The sequence below is a fragment of the Dermacentor albipictus genome, chromosome 2, assembly GCF_038994185.2.
Source record: "Dermacentor albipictus isolate Rhodes 1998 colony chromosome 2, USDA_Dalb.pri_finalv2, whole genome shotgun sequence".
Classification (NCBI taxonomy): domain Eukaryota; kingdom Metazoa; phylum Arthropoda; class Arachnida; order Ixodida; family Ixodidae; genus Dermacentor; species Dermacentor albipictus.
In genome coordinates, this window is record NC_091822.1 from 54,081,599 (window position 1) to 54,104,166 (window position 22,568).

Genomic DNA, 22,568 nt, shown 5'->3' on the forward strand with positions numbered 1-22,568 from the left:
TTCTTAGATTCTGACAATCGTATCGCAAACGATTTCCAGAGGAACAGGAACGCAGACGTTTGCTTATTGTACGTTGTGTGCTTCCCATGTTGAGTGCTTGTTAATTGTTTGCTGATATGTTCGCCAAATATCTCTACTATTTTTCAGACAACGTTGTAGAAATATTTTTGGTCTAAACAGCACTTACCCCTTTCAGCCCGTACGCAGCTATGTTCAGGAGAGCGTTTCCTTCTACGCCCTCTTCGAGCAAGCTGTTGGGAACGCTTAATGTCGTCCTCACTATCTGTCATGTTTCACCACTTGTCTGACCACACATACCCAGTCGACACACCAAAACAGAATTGATAGCCCCTGACCATCTAAGTACGTCTTTTTCTCGTATATATTTATTTCGCGTTAATTTATGCAACTGCAATGCCCGGTCATTGTCTTTCGTTGCCTTGCAGACGCATGCGCAGTTGAAGAGCATATTATCTCGTTTCCTCAATAAATTTTCCAGTTGATACTCACCGCTTGTGCTGTGTCTATGCAATTGTTCTCGTTTTCAGTGCGCTGTTATAATAGTACGCTTATTAACTCAGTTTAATATTATTCTTCACTTTTCCTTTAAGTCTATCGGGCTTTTCATTTTCTTTCGCTGCTATTCTTCAACCGAAAGATTTGTTGGGCGAATCACCTGTGAGTTCTTGGCTTCGACAACGATAGATCCGACAGGAACTGCAAGATTTCGGGGAGGTAAATGCTGTAAAAAAGAGCTGTATGTAACTTAATTGTGATGAAAACCACAAAAATAAAGTGTATGTATATAACATGTAGGGGCAGAAAACTGTTTGCAATGGTACACGAAAAGGTAATTTTATTTTTTATTCAATTATGGGCAATTGTGCAATTACGTGCCAAAACAACTTTCTGATTGTGATGCACGCCGTAGTGGAACTCCGGAAATTTGGACCACCTATGGTTCTTTAACGTGCACCTAAATCTTAGTACACAGGTGTTTTCACCCCCATCGAAATGCGGCCGCCGTGGCCGGGATTCGATCCCGCGACCTCGTGTTTAGCAGCCCAACACCATAGCCAGTAAGCAACCACGGCGGGTAATGAAAAGATAAACGAATGAATGTATGTGTGACATTGAAACGTGGAGAAACTGTTACTTGCGGCAATTACGCGTGGAAGATTTCTTTTGTGATTTCTTTAAACTTAGTTCTAGAAATTGACGGAGACATACGTCTGTATATGGGGCCTGGCAGGGGTTGCGATTTATCATTATCATCATGATCATGAACACCATCATAACATTATCGTTTTTTTATTTACTCTGGAGTACGAAGGCCTATCGCAGCGGTCTCCAATTACTCCTGCAATGCGCTAGCTGATTTCAAGTGGTGGCTGCAAATTTCCTTATTTCCTCAGAGCCCTTAATTCTCTGCCGTCCTCGACTGCGCTTCCCTTCCCTTGGCGCCCATTCTGTAACTCCAATGGTCCACCGGTTATCTACCCTACGTATTACATGGACTGCCCAGGTCGATTTTTTTTCTCTTAATGTCAACTAGAATATCGGCTATCCCCGTTTGCTCCCTGATCCACACCGCTGTCTTCATGTCACTTAACGTTGCGTCTAATATTCTTCGTACCGCCTCTCGCTGGGCGGTCCTTAACTTCGCAAGCTTCTTCGTTAACCTCCAAGTTTCTGCCCCATATGTTAGCGCCGCTAGAATGCAATGATTGCACACGTTTCTTTTCGAGAATAGGGGTGTCCCGATTAGTATAAATAAAGGCGTAACTTTGTCCAGTTTTATTCGTGTTTAGGCACTCTGGAACAAATAACCAGAAAACGCCATTCTACAGCAGAGCAGAGGGCCTCGAGAATGTTTGACGCTATTTTGACGGAGCTTAGCTCACGCGGCTGCCCTCGCTCCTGGCCACAAAGTGAATTACCAAGTACGATGTCACAAAAGCATTATACCCGCTAAATTTCTCGAGCAACCTCGAGAACAGCAGGTTGCAACAACAAAACAGCAATTTCTCGAGAACAGCAGTTTACGATAGTTAGTGAGGCACTGGAAGTGGTAAGGGAATACACCTACTTAGGGCAGGTAGTGACCGCGAAACCGGATCATGAAACTGAAATAATCAGAAGAATGGGCTGGGGTGTGTTTGGCAGGCATCCTCAGATCATGAACAGCAGGTTGCCATTATCCCTCAAGAGAAAAGTATATAACAGCTGTGTCTTACCAGTACTCACGAACGGGGCAGAAACCTGGAGGCTTACGAAAAGAGTTCTACTTAAATTGAGGACGACGCAACGAGCTATGGAAAGAAGAATGATGAGTGTGACGTTAAGGGATAAGAAAAGAGCAGATTGGGTGAGGGAACAAACGCGAGTTACTGACACCTCAGTTGAAATCAAGAAAAAGAAATGGGCATGGGCAGGACATGTAATGAGGAGGGAAGATAACCGATGGTCATTAAGGGTTACGGACTGGATTCCAAGGGAAGGGAAGCGTAGCAGAGGGCGGCAGAAAGTTAGGTGGGTGGTTGAGATTAAAACGTTTGCAGGGACGACATGGCCACAATTAGTACATGACCGGGGTAGTTGGAGATGTATGGGAGAGGCATTTGCCTTCCAATAGGCGCAACCAGGCTGATGATGATGATGACCGTTATATCTGCCCCATTTCCGCGAAAAATCGAAGGAAGAGAAAGTAAAAGTCTGAGTGAATATATGGCCACCGGATTATGATGCCTCTCTACGTGCTTCCTTTCTGAGTCGAGGCCATTTCTGCATACGAAGAATAAATGAGCGCATAAAGAAAGAAATGACGCAACACGTGTTGTGTTAGTTTATTTTATTTATTTATATATGCTGTAATCTCATTAAGAGACATTGCAGCATGGGTCAGTACATGTAATAACACAAGAGCAAAATAAGTAAAGTTACGTGTGAAACAGCAACACTCAGTATGTTAGATACGAAGCGACAAGGACAACACCAAAGAGCGTTGGGACGCGGCTCTTCGTAGCCCCGAACTAGAAAGAAGAGACATGGGCAGTCCGTCGGGACCGCGAAGCGGCCCAGAGGCTTTCGGTCCCTACGTGGGGGCGGCCCGCTTCGGGCTAGTAATCTAGCGCGACCTGAAGGACCTGAATAAAGTTTTTCACACCATGCCTTGCCGATTTAGGTAACCAGTAGCGGCGCCACTATCGCCTCCAGATCCGGCGACGAAACGGAGGGCTGCTGGTGGCGCGAGGATCGAACGCGCCAACGCGGTCGACGTGCGCTGCCGCGCTGTCGGAAGCGATTCCGCTGCATCGTGGCTGGACGGCTTCGCGCGCCTCCCACAAGAGTATAGAAAGATACGCAGCAGGAGCAAGGCTAATAATACATTTCTTGTAGTAACAATAATATTAATACGTAATATACACTACTGTTCTGAAATATATAAGTTGTTGAACATCTGTGCAGCTCTAAACAGAAGAACATCTAGAACAAAGCAAGCAAATTAAGTAATAAATAATGCAAGATTTCTACTATTTATTTATTTATTTATTTATTTATTTATTTATTTATTTATTTAATACTGCCAGCGGTCTTGCGGCAGCCAATGCTCGAGTGGTACGCTGAAAAATAATTTACTCCTTGAAAAGCAAACAAGGCTGTAAATGTGTCCTAACCCACACCCTTAGGATGTAATTAATGTAACGGACACCTTAAGGGTGTGAGTTACAGACAGCCTCTTGCGCCGAGAACCGAAATCACGAGGTATACGCTGTGTGCTACGTTGCTCGCGTCACTGGTCCAGCCGAGCCGTTCACATAAGAGCGGCAGAGTGATACGCAGAGTGATCCACAATTATAGACGGCGTGCGTCTTGGGAAAGGAAAGGGCGACGCCGTTAAGGTGCGCGCGCGCGCACACACACATTGCCGGAGCCCGGATAGAGCGCGCGCTTTCTCCGCTTCCGCATGTGACGAGGTACGCGCGGAACGGGAGCAGCGGCGCCGCTGTCGGTTTTCGCGCACTCGACTTTGTTCGCGAGCTTGCCGAGAGAGAGAGAGAGAGAGTCCCTTATTCTCTCTGTCTCTTTACGGCCCTTTCTAATTGCTTGCGCGCGATTAGGCGGCGAGCATGTGCACAGTTCCGGCGGCGGCCTCTAACGGGGTCGCCCTGCACCACGCGCGGAAAGCTCGGATCGCACCGCCACCGGTGTCTGTGTTGTATGAGCCGCGCAAGTGGGACGCATACCGTTTTATCGTGCAACGCGACTGGCGATCGCGCGTCCAGTGTATTAGGTGCAGAGGTGACACGCATACCGCACGTTGTGGAGTGGTCGAAAGGTCATTTCTCTGTACTGTCCATCACTTATATATAAATAGGTGGGAGACCAAGGGAGTGCCAACAAGGGCACTAGGCTGCACGCTTAATTCGATGGTTGTGCGTTCGGCTCCCACCGGCGACACGTTCTATTTTCGCCCACTTTCATTTACCTTTCTTTATTATTCTCAACTGGGCGGCTGCGCATCCTGTGAGCTACTGCGCAAACTAAGTGGCGTTATCGCTGCGACGTCGTTGCTGGCGTCGCGGCCATCCATGCTCTGTAGATTGTTTTGCAGAAACAATGTTTGAGGGCCATCACCGTTGTCGTGGACGCCTTGTTTTGTGCAGCCGGTTCCGTTTTCGCGAGCCCGATGACTATGAAGTGCACGCCCACACATCGCCATCTTGACAGGAACGAATCCTATGCGATGCACTTAATGTCGTCCTCGTCCGCTGTGGTATCGCTTGTTCGGGCCTCCGAAATACATGCGCGAACGCCACCGCTCTCGGAGTCTTTGTTCAGCGTCAAACCTTGCACTAAATTGCTCGGCACCGCCAGTGCATGACAGACACGCTGAAACTCTTAGGTCTACGAGGTGATTTTTCCCTGAAACTGTAGCGTAATAGTTGGTGTGTTTATGGTGTAAGAGCAGCCGTCAGAGTTGATGTCTTTGTCGGACGCAACTCTATGTTTGCCAGAGTGTTATATTGCAGAGCTCTACATCTGACTTCCATATACTAATACAAAAAAAAAAAGTTGCGTGAGAGCGCAGTGGTTAGCGAAGCTGATTGCTAAATGAACGTTGCTGAAGTGGCACTGGTTCCAACGCCAGGAGTGGCGTTTGTGGTGAAGACTTCTCTTTTATTTACTCTACTACGCTGGTGAAGCTAGCCATGACGAGGTGGCCCGAACACTACAATTTAACAGCATTGACGACAACGGTAATCGTCCGCTTAACGGAATAGACGGTGTCAGGATTGGGGGCTCAATCCCATCGCTCGTGGTCCTTTGCCAAGATTGGAGTACGGCATGAATTCGAAGGTAGCTGGCCCATGCCGTCGTCCAACTTATTTACGCTGAGATCGTTGATGAAGTGAAGAACTGTTTCTCATCGAGAACGAGGAAAAAGGGTTTCTTTACAGAAATTAAATGAGTCTAACATGACTGCTTGAGAAAAAGAGTATCAGTCCAACATGACTGCATGAGAGAAGTGAATCAGTTTAACATGACTGCTCAAGAGAAGTGAATCAGTCTAACATGACTGCTCAAGAGAAGTGTCCCCAGCATTCACACAACAACAGTTTTTATACACTCGGTCCGCCGGGGCAACCGCGTTCTGATGCCTGACGCCGGCGTTGGAGGGGTGCCGTTCCGCGAAGTATCGGCGCCCATCGTGAGTAGCTCGTTGTCTTGCGCCTGGACGAGCATGAGAAGCACCAAAATACGGCTTCCCCACGGCAGCTTGTCCATGCGTGTCATATCAGGTCCACGTTGGGGAACTCCGAAACCATTGTTCACACAGCGAACTCGTCCCGTCACAATGTCGATGGGGCTGGAGGCAGGAGGCGGTTTTCAGCACAAAGGCCGCTTCTTCGAACGCCTCCTAGCTGCAGTGACGGAGAGGGTGCGGAATGCGCGTCTTGCCCCCCTTGTCGTAATCGGGTGGCAATCTTTCTTTGCAGCTCGCCATTCTTAACAGCGCAAAGGCCGCTTCTTCGAACGCCTCCTAGCTGTAGCAACGGAGAGTGCGGAATGCGCGTCTTGCCCCCTTGTCGTAATTGGGTGGCAATTTTGCCTTGTAGCTCGCCATCCTTAACAGCGCCTCCATGGCCCGAAAAATCTCGACTGTCTAGCGCTGACAACCGCTAGGCAGGAAGAGAACGGCTGCTGGTCAGGGGGGGGGGGGGGGGATTGATGTCTTGGCTCGCAGCGACCACTTGTGCATTGATGTCACCGCCCCTAAACATCCAAGGACAGGCAACTGCAAAATGAACCCCACAACACGGCTCTGCGCCGAGATGACGTGCATTGGCTCCTACTTTAGACTCGCTAGGCTTCAAAAAAACAACAACATAAGTGCAGAAGCAAAAAAAAGGCTGCATTTCGCTATGCCAATTTCTGAAGCAAATTCCTGCTGACACATTCAGCAATCATGGAGGGAATCCTGCTAAATGAGAGGGGATCTTCTTCGCTTAATAAAATTAACACTAGTAACCCTAAAATTTAGGCGGGACCCCCAAACGCAGAATTCAAATTAGCCTGCTCAAACTATCCGCATTGCTATGCAACTTTCCCTTCTTATATCTAACGGAGAAGTTGTACTCTTGGAGAGTGAGGCTCCATCGGAGCAAGCGGCCGTTTTTGTGTGACATTTGATTGAGCCACGTCAGAGGACAGTGGTCGGTCTCGAAGATGAACTTCGCTCCGTACAAGTAACACGACAACTTCTGGGCGGCCCAAACCAAACAAGCGCATTCCTTCTCTGAAGCGCTGTAGGCTTCCTCTCTTACATTTAGTTTACGGCTGGCGTAGAGGATAGGATGCTCCTCGTTATCGTCGCCGACCTGACTAAGTACCGCGCCCATACCTCTGTCGCTTGCGTCGCATTGAACTATGAATTCCTTTGTGTAGTCTGGCGCGCGAAGCACAGGGCGAGAAACCAATAGCGTTTTCAAACTTTGGAAAACGTTCTCTTTGTCCTTATCCCAGTGTACGTTACTCGGTGCTCCCTTTCGGAGGGCGTCTATTAATGGACTTGCCAATTGCGAGTAATTCGGAATGTACCGTTGATAGTACCTCACAAGTCCCAAAAATGAACGAAGGTCCGTTTTCGTGCGCGGCTGAGAAAATTCTCCAATCGTAGCTATTTTCAGCTCAGCCGACCGACAACATGGCCCAGATAAGTAACCTGCGAACAACCAAACCTACACTTTTCCGCTTTCATCGTTAAGTCGACTTTAAACGTACGAAGCCTCGCATTCTGGTCGTAATAGACTTTGGCGTTCTTTTGAGCTATTGCCATGTTCTTTCCGACTAGTTCTTGGATTGCGCTTAGCCGTTCCAGTAAATTTAGCACATATTCAACCACTGTTGGACTCTCCCCTCTTTCCTCCCACATCTCTCTTAACATTCTCAGTGGAGAACGGAGTGTCCTCCCATACACTAGTTCTGCTGGTGAGAACCCTGTCGCCTCATGTGGAACCGTTCGCAAAGCAAACAACGTTGCCGGCAGACAGTTCTCCCAGTCCTCCTTGTGCTCGTAACAGAGCGCATGCAAAACTCGCTTAAGCACCGAATGCCACCTCTCTACACTGTTTGACTGAGGGTGATAGACAGAACTGTGTATTAACTTTACCCCGCACTTTTGCAAGAATGTGGAAGTCAGTGCGCTCGTGAATACTGACCCTTGATCTGCCTGAATTTCGGCTGGAAACCCAACTCGTGCAAACACTGTCAAAAGCGCGTCTACTACTTCGGTGGAGCTGAGCTCTTTCAAAGGGATTGCTTCTGGAAACTTGGTAGCCGGACACAGCATGGTAAACAAGTACTTGTAGCCTGATTTTGTTTTTGGAAGAGGCCCTACCGTGTCTATTACAAGTCGTCTGAAAGGCTCTGTTATTAAGGGCACTACCTTCAGTGGAGCTTTCCATGTCTCTCCTGGTTTACCAGAACGCTGGCAGGCGTCGCATGATCTTACAAAGTTTTCTACATCTTTGAAACAGCCAGGCCAGTAGTATTCCATAAGCAATCTTTCCTTTGATTTGTTTATGCCTAGGTGGCCGGAGCACCCATTTCCATGACAAAGACTCAAAAGGTCCTCCCTATACTTAGTAGGTATGACTAACTGATCTAAAATCCTACCCTTTCGATCTCTGTAATGCCGATACAACAATCCTCCTCTCTCATGTATCGTTACGTTGCGCCTAGCAATGCCTTCTTTAGCTGTGTCACGTAATTTAGCTAAGCTCTCATCATTCTTTTGCTCAGCTGCCAGTGACTCTCTATCCACGCGTAAGAGTTGATCAAAGTTCTTTGAGGCCGGTGATAATAACGACCCTGTCTCGCTTGTGAGCGCGTCTGCTTGCTCTTCCTGCAGGCTAGAACTCTGACACTCTAGTGCTACGCTCTCATTGAGCTGGTCAGCTGGCAGGCTCTCCTCAACTGTTCTTTTGTCCCTCGGGCCTAGCTCGGATTCGGGTATTGAAGTTATCCCCTTTTCTGCTTCCGCTGGAGGAGCTTGAGCATTTTCAGCCGAAAGCGCCGCGATCTTACGAGCTTGGCCTCGGGTCAATGCCTGTACTATGCCCTCTCCCAGTTTGAGCCCTCTGTCACGCAATAACTGATTCGAACGATTCGAAAAGATGTAGGGATACTGCAGTGACAAAAATTTGGAAACTGCAGCCTCAGTCTCTAGCTCCCCGAATGGTCCACTGATTTTGACTTTGGCCATGGGCAGACACACGCTGCGTTCTTCTACAACCTGTTTTATCCATGCTACTTCTCCGGTGAAGTCATCTACCATCACGTAAGACGGATGGACAATGTCCAGCGTGGCGGCACTGTCTCTTAGCACTCGGCATGGTTTTCCATTAACTTGCAGGTCGTGGAGATATGGACTTAAAAGTTCCATATTCTCATCTTTTTCCTCCACGTAGGAAAAAACTACGCTAGACTTCTCGCAGTTTACAGCTATATGTCCCAGTTTGTGGCATTTGTAACAGCGAATTGGTCTAACAGATTCGAATTTTCTTTTCTGTTCTTTTTGTGCGGTTTCTCCGTTAAGTTTCTCCTCGCTCTTTTCTGCGGGCTTTTCCGCCATGTCTACAGGCTCGGATCGTCTAGTTTGCGCACCCTTTTTGAACGGAAATGGTTTCCGCGGTCCATTTCGACCGTCCCAGTTTCCCTCCTCGGCGTTCAACTTTCTACGGGTTGCGTACTCTTCGGCTAATTCAGCCGCCCTTTCCACAGTGTTTACATTACCTCTGTCTTGCACCCACAGTTTCACAGATTGGGGGATGGTTTTGTAAAACTGCTCTAGACACAGGCACGTACCCAGGGGGGGGCCCGGGGGGGCCCGGGCCCCCCCCGAAATCAAGTGGCATACCCCCCCCCCCCACCCCCCCTCCCCACCCACGCCACCACTTCTCACACATTCCTAAAGCGCCGCCGGATCAATGTTGAGACTTGGCAGCTGTTCATCGGTCAGCATTATGCTGCCTTTTTCACTCCTTTTAGATGGCGGTAGTTATCGGCATCTCTTGTAATGTGAAGGACAGTTTTCTCATAGATTCCGCACCCGCGCGATTAACTCGAGATGCGTTCAGTTGTCACCATCTATTCAACCGTCACGCGCATAGCTGTTACTTTTGTTAGTTCAACCTTCTTTGTTTAGGCTGATCCTGAGGCCAGGAGAGGGATGCGGCTGTTACTCAGCTGGTCTGTACCCTCATGGAACGAGTTGCGGCCGGAGAAAACGCCAATTGCGTTTAACTTATCCCTTTGCTTCATTATTTCCTTGGGTTACGGCTCGCCGCGACGCTGGCAGATGCCCGGAACCATATACACGTGATATGGGTTAGATAAGGTGGGAAATAAAATAATGTGAAAGAGCGTCCATCATGAAAGCCTGCAATAACCCTTAAACCCATAAGCAAGATGACTGTCGCCCGTTACCTCGTCTGTTTTTTACTAATTGTATAGCACTTTTCGGGCAAAATTGGCAACTGGAAACAAAAAACGCAAAGAGTTGAGAAATTAAGCGATCTACTAAGGGAGAGAGCCAAGGCAACAACCAAACTGCAAGCAAAAGCTAATAATAAAAAAGTTAACCGTTGTTTATGACAATATTTATGGATCGACATCTTTTTATTTCAAAAGGAAGTAGGGAAAACGCCGCCGGAAGTGGAGAACAATTACTTGTTTTGAATGACGCTATTATAGTTAATGGTCGAACCGCCTCACGTAGCCACTTCTCTGCTGTGCTTATGTGGGTGTTTTTCTAACCTTTCGCGGTGAGCGCAGTACGTCTAGAATCGCAGAGTCCTGCGCTCTACGCGGTTGTATGGGACTGGCGGCCACACAGCGTTACGAAATTCGCGGAACTGTCAAAACTGATCAACAAGGCGAAAATCACTTATATTCGAAACTATAACATGGGAAAGACTGAAGAAGCCGTAAAAAATGAACGCATCCTGAAATCAGTAAAAAAGAAACCTGGCATAGGACAAACCATGATGTATGCACTAAAAGATAAGAAGGATAATATCATCAGCAATCTCGAAGATATAGTAAAAGCAGCGGAAAAATTCTAAGCTGACCTGTATACAGTACCCAGAGGAGTCACGATACCTCACTTAGAAACAGTAGTGAACAGGATGCAGAAACTCTCCTATAACTAGCGATGAGGTCAGAAGTGCCCTGCAAGACATGAAACGATGAAGAGCGGGAGGAGAAGGTGGAAACAGTTGATTTAATCAAAGATGGAGAAGACATAATGCTTGGAAAACTGGCGGATCTTTATACGAAGTGTCTATCGACTGCAAGGGTCCCAGAAAACTGGAAGAATGCAGACATTATACTAATCCACAAAACAGGAGACGTCAAAGAATTGAAAAATTATGGGACCATTAGCTTGCTCCCAGTATTATATAAAATATTTACCAAAATAATCTCCAATAGAATAAGGGCAACACTGGATTTTGTCAACCAAGGGAACAGGCTGGCGTTAGGAAGAAATACTTTACAATGGATCACATCCATGTCATCAATCAGGTTATCGCGAAATCTGCAGAGTACAATAAGCCTCTCTATGTGGCTTATATAGATTACGAAAAGGCATTTGATTCAGTAGAGATACCAGCAATCATAGAGGCACTGCGTAATCAAGGAGTACAGAACGCTTACGTAAAAAGCTTAGAAAATATTGCTACATGCGTGTGGTATTTGTTTGTTTGAACGAGGCGCGTAGGCGCCATCACTCCAGAAAAGAGGAGGAAGAACGAACTGGGCTCGCGCTGTGAATCTAACCGGTCAGCGCTGCAACCGTTGTTGTAAATATATTCTGTAAATAGCTTCTCGTCTTACCGACTCGTCCTTCGCGTAAGAATATCTACAGAGGTTCTGCAGCTACCTTAATTCTACACAAGAAAAACAGGGAGATACCTATAGAGAAGGGTCAGACAGGGAGACACAATTTCTCCAAAGCTATTCACTGCGTGCTTAGAAGAATTCAAGCTATTAAACTGGAAAGGCTTAGGAGTAAAGATCGACGGCAGATATCTCAGCAACCTTCGGTTTGCCGATGACATTGTTCTATTCAACAACAATGCAGACGAGTTACGACAAATGATTGGAGACCTTAACAGAGAGACTGTAAGAGTGGGGTTGAATATTATTATGCAGAAGATGAACATAATGATAAATAGCCGGGCAAAGAAACAAGAGATCAGGATCGCCAGTCGGCCACTAGAGACTGTGAAGGAGTACGTTTACCTAGGTCAATTAATCACAGGGAACCCTGATCATGAGAAGGAAATTCACAGAAGAATAAAAAATAGGTTGGATCGCATACGGCAGACATTGCCAGCTCCTGACTGGAAGCTTACCATTATTATTGAAAAGTAAGGTGTGCAATGAGTGCATTTTGCCAGTGCTGACATATGGGGCACAGACTTGAGAGCAAGTTAAGGACCGCATAAAGAGTGATCGAACGAAGATTGCTAGGCATAACGTTAAGAGAGAGAAAGAGAGCGGTTTGGATCAGAGAGCGAACGGGTATAGACGGTATTCTAATTGACATCAAGAGGAAAAAATGTAACTGGGCAGGTCATGTAATGCGCTGGTTAGATAACCGTTGGACCATTAAGCCCGTTTCACTTGCAAGCGATTGAGCGAATGGAGCGAACAGCGGCGCGGCGCTGCGAAGCTTTTCGCGAGGTTTCGTTTCACATGCATTGCCGCCGCGCGTTTTCCGCCGCTGCGAATAGCAATGTTGCTGCCAAAAAACACCGGACTTTCAGCCAGTTTTGCTAGTTTTTGACTACCAACAAAAGCATTGCTTTGTCCCTGCCTCTCAAATTTTTATATTATAAATACATATCCTGCGCTTAGCAATTAACAATTCGTTGAAAAGCTCTCTTTGCATGTTGCCTGTACCACGTGTAGCAAGTGAAAAAACATCGTCCTATGCGCAGGCTTTCGCGCACTAGTCCTCCACGTGTCGAGGCGGGCCGTTCGGAAGCGGTGTTGCCGCTCTGCCGCTGCGATGAAATTCCAACTTGCCCGAACCTCGCCGCTCCCGCCGCTGGTGCCGCCGCCGCCGCTCGGAACAGATTTCCGCGGTGCGGCGGCAGGATTCGCGAGCATTTTCGCTTGCATGTGAAACAGGCTTTAGGGTTACCGAATGGGTACCAAGCGGAGGGAAACGCTATCGAGGACGACAAAACACTAAGTGGAGCGATGAAATTAGGAAATTTGCGGGCGCTAGTTGGAATCGGTTGGCGCAGGACACGGGTAATTGGAGATCGCAGGGAGAGGCCTTCGTCCTGCAGTGGACAAAAACAGGCTGATGATGATGATGATGATGATGATGATGATGATGATGATGATGATTGTGGAGGTGGTGGGCCCCCCCCCGAAAAAAAATCCTGGGTACGTGCCTGTCTAGACACATGCATTCAATGATCATGTCTCTGCTGTCGTACGCTTCCGCGCTTTTAAGCCACTCGACTAGGTTGGCCTTTAAGCTATATGCAAACTCCGGATAGCCCTCGCTATCTTTCTTGCCTGTGCTCCTAAACCTTTGCCGAAAAGCTTCGTCTGAAAGGCGGTATTTCTTCAGGAGACTAGCCTTAACTTTTGCATAATCATATGCATCCTGCACACTCAGTCTGGCTATTACTTCCGCCGCCTCACACGGCAACATCGACAGCAACCGCTGTGGCCATGTACTCGGGCCGAAGTTCATCTTTTCGCAAGTCCTTTCAAAATCGCTTAGGAACAAGCCTATGTCGGTCCCGACCTCAAATGGCTTTAATAGCCTGTCCATGCGGTACGATTCTGCCTCACTTGATCGTCCCAGAGCGCCTTCACTTCCTTGAGACAACTCCAAACGTTTGCTTTCAAGTTCCAGTTGCATTTTTCTTAACTCGCGATCTTTATCGCGTTCCTCTCTCTCTTGTTCTTTTCTCTCTCGTTCTTCTCTCTTTTTCAGAAGTTCAAACCCCATTTCAATTTCTTCCCCACTGGCCTTTTCGGGAATTAGCTCCAATAATTCCGATTTGAGCATTTCCTTGCGTACATCTAGGCCCAGTTCCTCACCAACAATCAACAACTCGTCTCTCAGCAGTGTCCTTAACTCCATGACTGCTGCTTTACTGCCTTGATTCTGCTCTCTAAATCTAGCTAGGAAAACACAACCTAGCTAACACACAACAATCTAGCTTCCCTACTGTTCTAAACAGAACAACCACAAAATGAAGCCTAGAGAGTCAGAGCAAAAACCAAGCACTCACCGCAGATACAGCACCATGTCGCAAAGTCCATCTCACCGCTGTCAGCCAGTTGTCAGGATTGGGGGCTCAATCCCATCGCTCGTGGTCCTTTGCCAAGATTGGAGTACGGCATGAATTCGAAGGTAGCTGGCCCATGCCGTCGTCCAACTTATTTACGCTGAGATCGTTGATGAAGTGAAGAACTGTTTCTCATCGAGAACGAGGAAAAAGGGTTTATTTACAGAAATTAAATGTGTTTAACATGACTGCTTGTGAAAAAGAGTATCAGTCCAACATGAAGGCATGAGAGAAGTGAATCAGTCTAACATGACTGCTCAAGAGAAGTGAATCAGTCTAACATGACTGCTCAAGAGAAGTGTCCCCAGCATTCGCACAACAACAGTTTTTATACACTCGGTCCGCCGGCCATACGAGGCGGCGACTGTTCGTTTACTCATCACCAACTCGCCGCTGCTCCACAGATCAGTTTACGTACACAAAGGCAACCGCGTTCTGATGCCTGACGCCGGCGTTGGAGGGGTGCCGTTCCGGGAAGTATCGGTGCCCATCGTGAGTAGCTCGTTGTCTTGCGCCTGGACGAGCATGAGAAGCACCAAAATACGGCTTCCCCACGGCAGCTTGTCCATGCGTGTCATATCAGGTCTACGTTGGGGAACTCCGAAACCATTGTTCACACAGCGAACTTCACAATGTCGATGGGGCTGGAGGCAGGAGGCGGTTTTCAGCACAAAGGCCGCTTCTTCGAACGCCTCCTAGCTGCAGTGACGGAGAGGGTGCGGAATGCGCGTCTTGCCCCCCTTGTCGTAATCGGGTGGCAATCTTGCTTTGCAGCTCGCCATTCTTAACAGCGCAAAGGCCGCTTCTTCGAACGCCTCCTAGCTGTAGCGACGGAGAGTGCGGAATGCGCGTCTTGCCCCCTTGTCGTAATTGGGTGGCAATTTTGCCTTGTAGCTCGCCATTCTTAACAACGGATAAACGAAGGTAAACTAAGTTTCGAGCACTTACTGCTGTCCCAGTAACAAAAGCATCACAAACACCACTGTGCATTCTCAGTGTTGATTTATCTCTACGTGCTGTCTTCGGCATGAGCCAGCCTGGAAATAGCCTACTAAAGCTGATGATTACCTTCGTAAATTCTATTATTTTTCATTTCAGTTATTTGAGTATTTTGTTTTCATTGCTTTACGTTCATCTTTCCTGCATACTTGAACATTCTTTTTCTCGTTTTTCTTTCTTTCTTCTTTTTTGTCTGTCACAACTTGCTAGTCGTTCATTCAGCTCGACTTTATACGTTTCTATTGAGAGTCGTAACTACCCAATTCTTGGCCGATTACCCGTTCTGGGTATGCGCACCACGGAAATTCAGAGCAACAACCACAGAAATTAACGCCGTCAGGATTACTCTGCCGGTCGCTGTACTTGAGTTCGGCGCCAGTAAAACTGATAAAGTCCGACTGTTTTCCCAGCTTTATTTCTTTTTTTCAGTTCAATCAATTTATTAACACGTTGGAGCTTAAGTAGAGCGTATAAAATACGCAGACGAGGGTACCAAAATACAAGACTGCAATTGGTGTATGTTACATATGATTAATACAAGCCTTAGCAGCAGTGTGAACGTGCTAATCCTTGTAATATGCTAATCCTTGAGCACGCTAATCTCAATCGAATGGCGGCACAGCACTTGTTCTCTTTCTGGCAGGCGTCTGCAAGCGCACACAAGGCCAATCTTAATTGTTTCTGATCAGCAAACGTCGCAGTGAAACGCGCCAACAAAACATCGTGATGTTTCAGCACGTCGCGCGGCCCCAGTAGTACGCGATGGAGCGAGTGCTGCGAGACCACCTTCTGCGTCATGACGTCATACACCCCCTGGAGAACGAAAGCGACACACATAGTTCGTAGAAGAGTAATTATAGTAATTTATCGAGGCCACTGCCAAGCTTCTCGGTATTTTTTCTAGGGTGTCGAGGTCGATGATTTTCATCGAAGGAATAAAATGACAACAAACGAAATGTTTCGCAGGTGCTTTCTTTAGCCTCGAAACATTCTAGACATTGCAGGACTAAACTTAAATTCTGGGGTTTTACGTGCTAAAACCACAATCTGATTATGAGGCACGCCGTAGTGGAGGACTCGGGGTAAATTCTGAACCACTGGGGCTCTTTTAAGTGCACCTAAGCTACCTTAATCCTCCACAAGGAAAGTAGAAAGTTACCTATCTAGTAAGGGGTCAGGCAAGGAGACACAATTTATCAAATGCTGTTCACTCCATGCTTAGAAAAAGTATTTAAGCTATTAGATTGGGAAGGCTTAGGAATGAGGATCAAAGGCGAATATCTCAGTAACCTTCGGTTTGCAGATGATACTGTCCTGTTCAGCAACACTGGGGACGAATTAAAACAAATCATTGGGGACCTTAATCAAGAACGTGTAAGAGTGGGGTTGGGGATTATTATGCTCAAGACTAAGATTATGTTCAATAGCCTGGCAGAGGAACAAGATTCATGACCGCCAGTCAGCCTCTAGAATCCGCACAGGGGACCCTGATCATGAGAAGGAATTTTACAGAAAAATAAAAATGTGTTGGAGTGAAAATTATGACTGGCAGCTTTTCACAGTCGTTGAAAAGAAAAGTCTACAATCATTGCATTTTACCGGTGCTAACATATGAGCCAGAAACTTGGAAATCAACAAAGAAGTTGAAGAACAAGTTAAAGTAACTGATAACTATCCAGTATATGTTGTGAGACGTTGAATGAAATGAAATGAATAGGATTTATAGTGATAGCATCCAGCACGCTGTTCGGGATTTAAATAGGAAATATAATTTTAAATTGGCAAGGAAAGTGAGAAAAAGCAGTAAGTGGCGAGGCCTGGCGATGAAATCTTGATACTTCGAAATGCAGTCAAGAGATTACTGTTCGTAAGTCGACTGCCATTAAGCACAGTATAATTATTGCTTAAAATTTCAGTTAGTATATTATTAGACACTTGCGCTTTATTCTATGCGTATTACGAATGAAAGAAGTCCACGCTAAGGAGCGGCGTTCGCGTCGTGGCGGCGCACGTGCTGTTGTACGCGCGCGAGTACAGCACGAGTTTGCAAGTACCCAGAGTTTTATGATCTCCCTGTGATACAAGAGGCCATCGACTAGTTGTGCCGTAAATGGGTGTGTGTTTTACCTACGTGTCGGTGCCTCTGTCACACTGTACCGACGCCGAGCTCCCGCCGACGGTTGGCAGACTGTCGGCGTCAGCACAGTGTGACAGAGGCGCCGACCCGAAGGGAAAAACGCCGACAGTCGGCAGACCGAAATCGGTGTCGGGTCGGTCTAGTGCGAGTCTCACGCGCTGCTTGTGGTGGGCGACGGTGGTCCATCGTGCAAGCCGGATTCCTATCTTCCGCTGCCACTTTTGTCCATCGAAGCGTGACGCTTGCTACTTCGAAGCGTGCTACTTCGTAAGGATCTAAATTATGAACGCGCATAAGAGCTAAAATCCTTTGTTCCAGCTCGCTCAGGTCTTCGAGAGACGGCATCGGAAACCAGAAGCGCACGTTTGGCTACAGCACCCCGAAACGCGTATCACGTGTAAAAGCGTCGCTCCGTTTTCGATGGGCTTGGTTTGGTTTTGACTAGTCAAATGCCAAAGCAACTGGACAGGAAACCGCAAGAACACGTAGCTATTATTGCAGAAATACTTTAACACTTTGGAAAACAAATTGTAGGGACATCGACTTGATAAACAAAATAATACTTTCTCACACCTAAGGCCGCACTTGTCGTCTGCCTCCCACTATAGTGTCGGCCTATAATCGCTATAGCGCTCACCTATCACAGTTTTTAGCATGCTTCCAGTGAACGACTTTATCCTCAGTGTAGCTAAAAAAATTCTGATACTAAAATGTTACATGTTGTTTTCCGCATTACTACTCCATGCTTAGACGCTCTGGCCGGTAAGCTTTCCATTCCACTAAAGAAAAGTGGGTACCACGAAAATTGGTTGTCAGTCCCTTTAAGGACCGCACAAACAACGACGGAGCGAAAAAAGTAAGGTGTAAGGTTAAGAGACAGGAAGAGAGCAGTGTGGATCAGAGAGCAAGCGGGGATAGCCGATATTCTAGTTGACATTAAGATAAAAAATATGGGGCTTGGCAGGCCATGTAATGCGTTGGCTAGATAACCCGTGGACAATCAAAGCTACAGAATAGGTGCGAAGGGAACAGAAACGCAGTCGACGACGGCACAAAACTACGTAGGTTGATGAAATTAGGAAATTTGCAGGCGCAAGTTGGATTCAGCTAGCGCAAGAGAGGGGTAATTGGAGATCGGACATAAACATAGGCTGCTGCTGCTGCTGCGGCTGCAGCTGATTATGATGAAGCACACGAGAATTCTTGCGTTTGTCCCCCACCAAAATGGCGACCGCCGCGGTCAAACCAGTGACCTCAGCAGCGAAAGACCATAACTAGTGGGCTACCGCGGCTAGTGTCATTGGTTGATGATCGCTTTAAAGCACAACAGTCGAACGCACATTTCCGCAACGTGTCGTAGCTGCAGTCGCCGGTTCTGTTACTCCGGGGCACACGTGGCACCTGACAAAGCACGGGATATGACGTCCGCCACGTTTTTCACACGTTCACGCGGCACGATATCGCGAGACGGGGAGCACACATCGCTCCTCTCAAGGACGCACGGACCGGTACCAATGCAGGCGTGGCACATAAGAAGCGGATCACTGCGTATCACCTTGCAGCGATCGCTTTCGGTATCGGAATATAGGTGCGGCAAAAGCACGGCCACCACGCCACGATCGCGTGGCCTTTGGTGAGGAGAAACCGTAGAGCTCCCTACAAAAATTACCACAGGAAACTCTGGCGCTGTCGTCGTCCAGCTACTGTGCGCGGGAGTGATGTATCGTACACGTATTTGTCTCATTTTTGTGATTTGGGTTTCAGGCCGGTGTTTTTGGAGCGTTACTTAATACGATTCGCATTTTAAAGTCTCCAAGCACGCATATATCTTTCTAAGCGCCGAAAGGAAATTGAACTCTTCGCGCATGCGTAATAAGAGCGAATCGGGTCATTGATAACTTAATATATTAGTGAAAATAAAAATAAATTTCCTAAGTCTTAAATTCGTTTGATGTTCAAGAGACTGAGTTTACGCAAATCCGCATACGACCCATCTAAGCCGTAGCCCATCATTCTCGTGTTGGCTCAAGCGCCACGCAAGCACTTCCTAGACACTAGGGCCCTCTAGAAACTCTTTCAGCCAACTCTAGGAGAGAGATTCGCTGCCGCCGCTTCACCGGACAAGGCACTGTAGGAAAGCCGTCTCGGCCATCACTTTTCTTCCTCAATCTGGCCATTACGCGCCCAGAGTGCCTAGCACATTGTGCACATCCGCGAACATTAAGGTTTCCCATCGTATCATCAGAAACTAATATAGCAAATGACTCGAACCTCGCATGGCACGTTTTCAATCCCTTAAATCGAAGATTCGCGTTCAAGCGTCACATGACGCGATTCGGCAAGTCAATCGGTGAGTGCAAACGCCAGCTAGCCGAGCAGCAAGTAATGGTACGAACTTGAGAAAGGGGTAGGTCTCGCGTAAGTCAGACAGAACATTAAATATTATAGGCGTAACGTTAGTGCAGTGACGGCGAGAAAGTCAAGGCAAGAAACAAACTGACATTATTTAATAACACAAGCATGTGTGTGTGTGTGTGTGTGTGTGTGTGTGTGTGTGTGTGTGTGTGTGTGTGTGTGTGTGTGTGTGTGTGTGTGTGTCTTTGTGTGCGTTCGTGCGTGTGTGTGGGTATGTGCGTGCGTGTGTCTGTGTGCGTGTGCGTGTGCGTGTGTGTGTGTGTGTGTGTGTGTGTGTGTGTGTGTGTGTGTGTGTACCTATAGCCCCCGGGCAGTCTTCACATTGAAAAAGAAACAAGAACTAAACATACATTTTCTCTTCATTTATGTAGCGGTTACCAGATTAGTCAATCAGTGCATATTTCGCAATCTGAAAATAATTACAATGCAGAAATATACACGAATACACAAAACATTAAAGTTTGAGAAGAGGATCATGTAAGAGGTCATTTATGCAACATCCAACCCATAAGGAACAGTACATGTAGCCATATTGATCAGGCGGTCGCCTCTTACTAGGCGACAACACACGACGCGGATGCTCAGCCGTTCGATACAGCGTCTCAGTTCTGTCTTGAGGCGGGGTCTCGAGGTGGCGAGTGGCGGCGAGTCGAGATATCGAGGATTGGTGGCGTTCGAGACACCATACCCCTTGTGTCTTGCGGCTCTGAGCGGGTGGCAGGGCACCGCGAGCTCAAACAAACGAACACTGGTCCGAGTAATCGAGGACCGTCAGGGTCCGTGCTGGACAAGAACGCTCTCATTTGGGTTCCTCAATCGAAGAGCAGCTGAAGTTTCCGATGAAGCCTTCAAAAGTGTAGACGCATTCCATATCCCCCCGTCGTGGAGACGAAAAAACGACTGCCAATGTCTCTTCGTTACTTTTCGGGGACCGGTAAAGCAAAGTCGCCCTTCAATTAAATGGCTTGCTTCTTCACTCGCACAATGTGCCCAACTTTCACAGTAGTCTCTTTCACGGACCTACGAGTGCCCATGTACTTCTGGCTGTACTGCTTTTGCGTCTTCACCCGCTGGCGCAGGGGCTCAAGTTCAGAGTCTTGGTACTGAAGAAGGTAGGTGATGGGTCTCCTACAACATCAAGTTTTGTCCTTGGTACGCGTCCATGGAGAAGTAATGTAGCTGTGACCCCAGTACTACACTCTAAGAAAAAAGAGAGTAAAAAGTGAGTCACAGCAACTTGACTCTCTTTTTTCTTACGAAGACCCATTTTCGCGCGGGTAGAGTCACAAAACAAGAGTCAACATTTGTGTGTGGGTCGTTTGACTCTTAATAGGACGCGAAGAGTCGTCGTGCAAGATTGCGACTCCTCTGATATTCGAGATGAGTCTGGCGAGATAAAGATTAAAATGCAGGAGAAGAAATACCAGATAACGTCTTCTGTTTTAGGCAGGCCCTCGGGTTCCTGTCCTGGTTGTAATCAGTTCAGTTCAGTTTTATTCCTTAAAGGCCCCCATTTCAGGGGGTGTTACAGGGGGGTGTGGGATTACATTTGTAGTGAGGAAAACAAACAGCGATGGTGATTTAACATTGAAGGTGATCTGTTACGCGTTCTTGAAAAGCAGGTGTTGAAGCGATGGCGACGATGTCATGGGGTAGGCCGTTCCAGTCCGTGGCTGCTCGAAGAAATAACGAAGCTGAAAACGTAGTAGTACGTGATAGTGGGCGGGCAACTTGAAGGGGATGACTGGTGCGGTGAGATATGCGTGATGTGGCGGCGATATACGGTGCTTGATTGAGAGGAGAATAAAAGAATTTGTGATAAAGGGTGAGGCTAGCAATGCGACGACGAAAAGAGAGGGGTGACAGTCCGGATGTAGCTTTCAAGGATGAAACACTGACGTCATATGAGTATGAGGAATGAATGAATCGGGAAGCACGATTCTGCACAGCTTCTAATGCGGTGATTAGATATGCTTGAAGTGGGCTCCAGATGGGGGATGCATATTCTAATTTGGGTCTTATAAGTGATTTATACGCGAGCAGTTTAACATGTGGTGGGGCAAGACGAAGGTGACGTTTTAGAAAACCGAGTGTTTTGTTTGATGCTCAAATGATGTTACCGACATGTTACCGACATGCGGTGTATCATTCTTTCGTCAAGCTTGTCATGTTCTGCAATTACATCGAACTCTAAATATCGATTTTCCTTGAAAATGTTTGTTAATATCTCACACGCTTAAGCGATAGCTGGCTTCCTATGCTAAGGAAGACCCGGATTTGTCACAATGGATTCTGACCATAAGTAAATCTAAGAAATATAGCATTGGCTACTAAAGAGAGCACAGCAACGAGATAACAAGTTCAGTAGGCGCACTCAACAGTGTCGATTGTAAATGTAATGGCGCTACGTAAAGTTAAATTTTGAGGATTTAGATTCCAAAATCAAGATCTTGTTATGAGGCGCACGGTAATGGAAAACTGCAGATTTATTTTCAGCAGCTCGGGTTATTTAACGTGCACGGAATGCACAATATACGCGCGTTTTCGCATTCTGCCCCCATTGGAATGCGACTGCAGCGGTTGTGATTGGACCCGTGACCTCGAGCTCAGCAGCGCAACACCAAAGCCACTAGGCTACCGCAGTGCGTTGCGTTCCGCGACCAGAAACAAACATTAGCCTACGCAGCACTGCTTTTGAACCCCCCAGAAATTTACAAACAAAAATATAGCAGTTTCTCCCCAATGCTGCATGAACCACTGCACGAACAACTGCACGAACCAAGGTTCGTAGCTTCATCGCCTGAATAAACTGCAGTAAACAATCGCTTACTCCGCAAATTAGCAAGCACGGGGTCACGCGCGCACGTGCAAACATGAACAGATTTCACTCAATGACCGCGAACACTCGCTGCCACAGCGTCGGCGAGATGAAGGGCGCGAACAGAGCGGACAGAACGCTTCTGCTGCCTCGTCCTTCAAAGCGTCTCCGAAACTTGAAATGGCGATGTAGAAGCGCCTTTCCCCTCTACCCCCCCCCCCCCCCTCCCCGCTTTGCACCCATCGGAAATTATCTCCAAGACAGAGCGAGAGTGGCGCCAGACCGGGCTAGAGCAACGGCCAGAGGAGAA